Here is an 8,709-nt window from a genome sequence, read left to right as displayed (position 1 = left end):
AGCCATGCAGAGCCTTGTGAGACTCTGCAATTGCCAGTTGCTGCCTGTCAAGCAGAGAGGGCGTCCAAAGGGGTCAAGCACTTGGGGAACATTCAGCAAGAAGAGACTGAGCACTAAAAGAAACAAGCATGCAGTGTCCAGTGGTAGCAGAAATGTGAATGCTCTTGCTGTGAACACAACTGGTGATAGTAGTAGGCAGGATTAAATGGGAATGGATGGAAAGACGCACGAGTAACAACCACTGGCAGGGAACAGCTGGGCTAAATGGCCAGCTTTATGTTCATAGCCCAAAAGAAATGTGCTTCTTTTTCCAGCACCCTCACATCATTCATGTTTTCCCTGAGAGCAGCATTGAACCATCACGAGATAGGGGCAGTTACATCATCCTGCCTCCGACAGCTGAGGTGGGTACTAAGTGATTCATTGGCCTTTACTGCAGAGCATAAAGCATGCTCAACAGTAATTTCATTGGAGGGAGGGAAGCTCTGACACTGATGTACTTTCCTTATTTTCTTTCATGTAAAACGTGCCCTTGAGAAAACAATCCTTGAGACTTAAGGACGGCATTCAAGCAAAGGAGGCAGTGCGGGAGAGGACGCAAGGATGTGCTGATTCCTGCATCTGAGGTGGGTAATAAGTGCTTCATTGGCGACGTTATCAATTGGTGCCTTCACTGCAGAACTTAAAAAGGTGTGCGCAATAGTAATTTCAGTGGATGGAGGGAGGCAGCTCTGACTGATTTGCTTTATTTCTTTTCATGTAAAACATGCCGTCGAGAAAACAATCCTTGAGACTTAAGGTCAGCATTCAAGCAACAAAGGCAACTAGATCATGCTGTGGAGCTCATCACGATGTGGAAAGGAACATTGCATTTATGGATGAATTGGGAATGCACATTGGGATGCGCTTGGGGAACATTCATCAAGAATAGACTGAGCTCAGACTCTTGTGACATTGCCTTCTTCACATGGACAATACAGTAGTGGAATAGAGAGCCAAGCGTTTATTCACCACAAGGCTCTCCAGGAACAATCTCTTTAGCTGTGCATAGCAGAGACTCGGCCTGTCTGTCTAACGGGAATGCTGGACACAACACTCATGTATCCATGTACAGCAGTTCCTCGGATACTTAATGAACTTAATAAAACTTTTCAATAATTAAACCCAGAATTGTTGAGGTTTTGTTTTGCATGCTATTTCCCCGACTTTGCAACTGCACTTCAGATATTCAACTATGGTGGAGGTAGGGGGGTAGAGGGAGGGGTGGGTGAAGAGGGGGAGGGGTGGGGAGTGCGGGGAGGGGTGGGGAGAGGGAGCATGCAAAATGCAGGGACCAAACAGTTGCAATGCCTGAAGTACTGAGAAGTAGAGAAAGCAACTGGGTAGGGGAGAAAGCAACTGGATTGGGCATCCGCAGCTGGAGGGAACGGCTGAATGGAGAGGGCCGGAAGCGAGAGGCCGTAGAGAGCCGCGGGGAGCGAGCGTGTGAAGACCTTGGTGTCACCGGGTCCAGGGACTGGCCAGTAAGTCTTTTGCTGTTGTGTTTATGGCGCATGCACAGAAAAAGGCACTCCTCTTCCGTTCCGCTGCTCTCCCCCCACTCTCTCCCCTTCCTCCCTCTCCCCCCTGCTCTCCCCCTCCTCCCTTCCTTACCCCTCCCTCTCCCTCTTTCTCCCCCTTCCTTACCTCTCCCTCTTTCTCTCCCCCTCCCCTCCCTCTTTCCTCCCCCTCCCTCTTTCTCCCCTTCCCCCTTCCTTTTCTCTCCCCCTCCCCTCCCTCTTTCTCTCCCCCTCCCCTCCCTCTTTCTCTCCCCCTCCCCTCCCTCTTTCTCTCCCTCTTTCTCCCCCCCTCTTTTCCCCCCCTCCCTCTTTCTCCCCCCCCTCCCCTCCCTCTTTCTCCCCCCCCTCCCCTCCCTCTTTCTCCCCCCCCCTCCCCTCCCTCTTTCTCTCCCCCCCTCCCCTCCCTCTTTCTCTCCCCCCCTCCCTCCCTCTTTCTCTCCCCCCCTCCCTCCCTCTTTCTCTCCCCCCCTCCCTCTCCCCCTTTCTCCCCCCCCCTCCCCAGCACCGCGACCGCTGGTCTCCCCGCGCTGCTCTCCCCGGCCCCCTCGCTGCTCTCTCACTCCGGCCATTGTATTCTGCCACGTGTTTGTTAGGTTTCATCTCTGTGATTTTTTGAGCAGCGCCATCTTTAGTCCTGGCAGCTGCTACAGTCGCAGGCTGTGACGTTTTCGTGGCACATGCTGTATCTGCGCATGTGCCAAAACAGCGCCACCTACTGATCGCGTTGTCAACAATTGCGGTCTTAAATCTCTGCCCCCTTGTCACGGACCTCTCTGCTAAAGTGAATAGGCCCTTCACCTCCACTCTATCCAGACCCCTCAAAATTTTGTACATTTCAATCAGATCTCGCCTCAACCTTCTCTGTTCCAAGGAGAACAACCCCAGCCTATCCAATCTTTCCTCATAGCTGCATTTTTCAAGTCCTGGCAACATCTTCATAAATCTCCTCTGTCCCCTCTCTAGTGCAATTACATCCTTTCTGTAAAGAGGTGACCAGAACTGCACACACTACTCAAGTTTGGCCTAACCAATGAGTTATACAGTTCCAGCATAACCTCCCTGCTCTTATATTCTATACCTCGGCTAATAAAGGAAAGGATTCCATATGCCTTCTTAACCACCTTATCGACCAGTCCTGCTACCTTCAGATACCTGTGGACATTCACTCCAAGACCCCTCACCTCCTCTACACTTCTCAACATATTCCAACGAATCATGTATTCTATCCATCCAGGACCCTCACAATTTAGTACATTTCAATCAAATCTCCCTTCAGTCTATTGGCATGGTGTGTTATCTGAACTGTGGGGAGTGTTAATCTGTTATCTGAACTGTGGGGAGTGTTGACTCTGTGTGTTATCTGAACAAACAACAAAGAACAGTACATCACAGGAACAGGCCATTCGGCCCTCCAAGCCTGTGCCGATCTTGATGCCTGCCTAAACTAAAACCTTCTGCACTTCTGGGGACCGTATCCCTCTATTCCCATCCTATTCATGTATTTGTCAAGATGTCTCTTAAACGTCACTATCGTACCTGCTTCCACCACCTCCCCTGGCAGCAAGTTCCAGGCACTCACCACCCTCTTTGTAAAGAACTTGCCTCGCACCTTCAACCTATGTCCCCTAGTAACTGACTCTTCCACCCTGGGAAAAAGATTCTGACTATCCACTCTGTCCATGCCGCTTATAACTTTGTAAACCTCTATCATGTCGCCCCTCCACCTCCGTCGTTCCAGTGAAAACAATCAGTTTATCCAACCTCTCCTCATAGCTAATGCCCTCCAGACCAGGCAACATCCTGGTAAACCTCTTCTGTACCCTCTCCAAAGCCTCCACGTCCTTCTGGTAGTGTGGCGACCAGAATTGCATGCAATATTCTAAGTGTGGCTTAACTAAAGTTCTGTACAGCTGCAGCATGACTTGCCAATTTTTATACCCTATGCCCCGACCGATGAAGGCAAGCATGCCGTATGCCTTCTTGACCACCTTATCCACCTGCGTTGCTACTTTCAGTGACCTGTGGACCTGTACGCCCAGATCTCTCTGCCTGTCAATACTCCTAAGGGTTCTGCCATTTACTGTATACTTCCCACCTGCATTCGATCTTCCAAAATGCATTACCTCACATTTGTCCGGATTAAACTCCATCTGTCATTTCTCCGCCCAAGTCTCCAACCGATCTATATCCTGCTGTATCCTCTGACAATCCTCATCACTGTCCGCAACTCCACCAACCTTTGTGTCGTCCGCAAACTTACTAATCAGACCAGCTACCAAATCATATATATATATATATATATATATATATAATGATCCCTGCAGAACACCACTAGTCACAGCCCTCCATTCAGAAAAGCACCCTTCCACTGCTACCCTCGGTCTTCTATGACTGAGCCAGTTCTGTATCCATCTTGCCAGCTCACCTCTGATGCTGTGTGACTTCACCTTTTGTACCAGTCTGCCATGAGGGACCTTGTCAAAGGCTTTACTGAAGTCCATATAGATAACATCCACTGCCCTTCCTTCATCAATCATCTTCGTCACTTCTTCAAAAATCTCAATCAAATTAGTAAGACACGACCTCCCCTTCACAAAACCATGCTGCCTCTCACTAATAAGTTTGTTTGTTTCTAAATGGGAGTAAATCCTGTCCCGAAGAATCCTCTCTAATAATTTCCCTACCACTGACGTAAGGCTCACTGGCCTATAATTTCCTGGATTATCCTTGCTACCCTTCTCAAACAAAGGAACAACATTGGCTATTCTCCAGTCCTCTGGGACCTCACCTGTAGCCAATGAGGATGCAAAGATTTCTGTCAAGACCCCAGCAATTTCTTCCCTTGCCTCCCTTAGTATTCTGGGGAAGATCCCATCAGGCCCTGGGGACTTATCTACCTTAATGCTTTGCAAGACACCCAACACCTCCTCCTTTTTGATAACGACATGACTGAGACTATCTACATTCCCTTCCCTAGGCTCATCATCCACCAAGTCCTTCTCCTTGGTGAATACTGATGCAAAGTACTCATTTATTACCTCGCCCATTTCCTCTGCCTCCACATATAGATTCCCTTCTCTGTCCTTGAGTGGGCCAACCCTTTCCCTAGTTACCCTCTTGCTCTTTATATATGTCTAAAAAGCCTTGGGATTATCCTTAATCCTGTTTGCCAATGACTTTTCATGACCCCTTTTTGCCCTCCTGACTCCTTGCATAAGTTCCTTCCTACTGTCTTTATATTCCAAGGGATTCATCTGTTCCTATCCTTCCAGCCCTTACGAATGCTTCCTTTTTCTTTTTGACTAGGCTCACAATATCCCGCGTTATCCAAGGTTCCCGAAACTTGCCAAACTTATCCTTCTCACAGGAACATGCTGGTCCTGGATTCTAATCAGCTGACGTTTGAAAGACTCCCACATGTCAGATGTTGATTTACCCTCAAACAGCCTCCCCCAATCGAAATTCTTCAGTTCCTGCCTAATATTGTTATTATTAGCCTTCCCCCAATTTAGCATCTTCACCCGAGGACTCCTCTTATCCTTATCCACAAGTACCTTAAAACTTATGGAATTATGGTCACTGTTCCCGAAATGCTCCCCCACTGAAACTTCGACCACCTGGCCGGGCTCATTCCCCAATACCAGGTCCAGTACGGCCCCATCCCTAGTTGGACTATCTACATACTGTTTCAAGAAGCCCTCCTGGATGCTCCTAACAAATTCTGCCCCATCTAAGCCCCTAGCACGAAGTGAGTCCCGGTCAATATTGGGGAAGTTAAAATCACCCACCACTGCAACCCTGTTACCTTTACATCTTTCCAAAATCTGTCTCCATATCTGCTCCTCTACCTCCCGCTGGCTGATGGGAGGCCTGTAGAAAACTGCCAACATCGTGACTGCACCCTTCCTATTCCTGAGCTCCACCCATATTGCCTCGCTGCACGACCCCTCCGAGGTGTCCTCCTGCAATACAGCTGTGATATTCTCCTTAACTAGTAATGCAACTCCCCCACCCCTTTTACATCCCCCTCTATCTCGCCTAAAGCTTCTAAATCCTGGAACATTTAGCTGCCAATCCTGTCTTTCCCTCAACCAAGTCTTTGTAATAGCAACAACGTCATATTTCCAAGTACTAATCCAAGCTCTAGGTTCATCTGCCTTACCTGTTATACTTCTCGCATTGAAACAAATGCACTTCAGACCACCAGTCCCACTGTGCTCCGCAACATCTCCCTGCCAGCTCTTCCTCTTCGTCTTACTGGCCTTATTTACTAGTCCCCCCTCATTTATTTCACTTGCTGTCCTACTGCTCTGGTTCCCACCCCCCTGTCACACTAGTTTAAACCCTCCCGAGTGACACTAGCAAACCTCGCAGCCAGGATATTTGTGCCCCTCCAGTTTAGATGCAACCCGTCCTTCTTGTACAGGTCCCATCTGTCCCTGAAGAGATCCCAATGGTCCAGATATCTGAAACTCTCCCTCCTACACCAGCTGTTCAGCCACGTGTTTAGCTGCACTATCTTTCTATTTCTAGCCTCACTGGCACGTGGCACAGGGAGTAATCCCGAGATTACAACCCTAGAGGTCCTGTTTTTTTAAACTTACCACCTCACTCCCTAAACTCCCCCTGCAGGACCTCGTCACTCTTCCTGCCTACGTCATTGGTACCGAGGTGTACCACAACGTCTGGCTGTTCACCCTCCCCCTTCAGAATGCCCCCTGTCCGTTCAGAGACATCCTTGACCCTGGCACCAGGGAGGCAACATACCATCCTGGAGTCTCTTTCACGTCCACAGAAGCACCTATCTGTGTCCCTGACTATAGAGTCCCCGATAACTATTGCTCTTCTGCGCTTTGTCCCTCCCTGCTGAACAACAGTGACAGCCATGGTGCCACTACTCTGACTGCTGCTGTTTTCCCCTGATAGGCCATCCCCCCCAACAGTATTCAAAACAGTATACTTGTTAGAGAGGGGGATAGCCACAAGGAATTCCTGCACTGACTGCCTGCCCCTTCTAGCGGTCACCCATCTATCTGCCTGCACCTTGGGTGGAACCACTTCTCTAAAACTCCTGTCTATGACACTCTCTGCCACCTGCATGCTCCTAAGTGCATCCAATTGCTGCTCCAACCGATCCATGCGGTCTGTGAGGAGCTGCAACTGGGTACACTTCCTGCAGATGGAGTCGTCCGGAACGCTGGAAGCGTCACGGACTTCCCACATCTCACAGGTGAAGCACTTCACCCCTCTAACTGACATTTCTAGCACTAATTAATTTAAGATAAATAAATACTTATTTAATTTTTTATCAACATTTTATTTTCAAATTCAGTAAAAAAAAATTCCTTACCAGCCAATCAGGTCACAGCTTTCCTGTGATGTCACTTTCAGCTTTTTTTACCAGAGGTAAGTTTTTTCTACTTACCGGTCCGGAACTCCACCCTCCGAGTCTTCTCCCAGTCAGCTGTGCTCTTTGGAAGATCTCGGCTCCCCTCACTCTGAGGACAGGTCGGAAATGAAAGGAGCTCCTCGCTCCCTCCTGACCAAACTTCCTCAGTTACCAAACTTCCACTATAGCACTCTAATGCAACCCAAGTCAGCACTGTAAGATGGCTCACTTTTATACTGACTGACTCTGGCCCCTGAAAACTGATTTAAACCAATTCTCTAATTAACAAGGTGCAGCTGCAAGCAGAGCCTGAGTGAACCCTGTTTAAAGCTGGTTGAAAACTCACCTTCTCCAACCCTAACAGCAACTGTTAAGTTAATCTGCTAAATAAAAGACAGATTAGATTTAAGATAAAATTAACCCTCAATTATCCTCATTTACCAAACTTCCACTGTCGCACTCTACTGTGACCCAATTTAGCAGTCCAGTGCAAACAAAGTCAGCACTGCATGATGGCTCACTTTATCTGAACTGTGAGGATTGTTGACTCTGTGTGTTATCTGAACTATGGGGAGTGTTGACTCTGTGTGTTATCTGAACTATGGGGAGTGTTGACTGTGTGTGTTATCTGAACTGTGGGGAGTGTTGACTCTGTGTGTTATCTGAACTATGGGGAGTGTTGACTCTGTGTGTTATCTGAACTATGGGGAGTGTTGACTCTGTGTTATCTGAACTATGGGGAGTGTTGACTCTGTGTGTTATCTGAACTATGGGGAGTGTTGACTCTGTGTTATCTGAACTATGGGGAGTGTTGACTCTGTGTGTTATCTGAACTATGGGGAGTGTTGACTCTGTGTGTTATCTGAACTATGGGGAGTGTTGACTCTGTGTGTTATCTGAACTATGGGGAGTGTTGACTCTGTGTGTTATCTGAACTATGGGGAGTGTTGACTCTGTGTTATCTGAACTATGGGGAGTGTTGACTCTGTGTGTTATCTGAACTGTGGGGAGTGTTGACTCTGTGTGTTATCTGAACTGTGGGGAGTGTTGACTCTGTGTGTTATCTGAACTATGGGGAGTGTTGACTCTGTGTGTTATCTGAACTGGAGGGAGTGTTGACTCTGTGTTATCTGAACTATGGGGAGTGTTGACTCTGTGTTATCTGAACTATGGGGAGTGTTGACTCTCTGTGTTATCTGAACTATGGGGAGTGTTGACTCTGTGTTATCTGAACTATGGGGAGTGTTGACTCTGTGTGTTATCTGAACTGGAGGGAGTGTTGACTCTGTGTTATCTGAACTGTGGGGAGTGTTGACTCTGTGTTATCTGAACTGTGGGGAGTGTTGACTCTCTGTGTTATCTGAACTATGGGGAGTGTTGACTCTGTGTTATCTGAACTATGGGGAGTGTTGACTCTGTGTGTTATCTGAACTATGGGGAGTGTTGACTCTGTGTGTTATCTGAACTATGGGGAGTGTTGACTCTGTGTTATCTGAACTATGGGGAGTGTTGACTCTGTGTTATCTGAACTATGGGGAGTGTTGACTCTGTGTTATCTGAACTATGGGGAGTGTTGACTCTGTGTTATCTGAACTATGGGGAGTGTTGACTCTGTGTTATCTGAACTATGGGGAGTGTTGACTCTGTGTTATCTGAACTATGGGGAGTGTTGACTCTGTGTTATCTGAACTATGGGGAGTGTTGACTCTGTGTTATCTGAACTATGGGGAGTGTTGACTGTGTGTGTTATCTGAACTATGG

The sequence above is a fragment of the Heterodontus francisci genome, chromosome 29 (genome assembly GCF_036365525.1).
Source record: "Heterodontus francisci isolate sHetFra1 chromosome 29, sHetFra1.hap1, whole genome shotgun sequence".
NCBI lineage: Eukaryota > Metazoa > Chordata > Chondrichthyes > Heterodontiformes > Heterodontidae > Heterodontus > Heterodontus francisci.
This window is presented reverse-complemented; position numbering follows the sequence as displayed.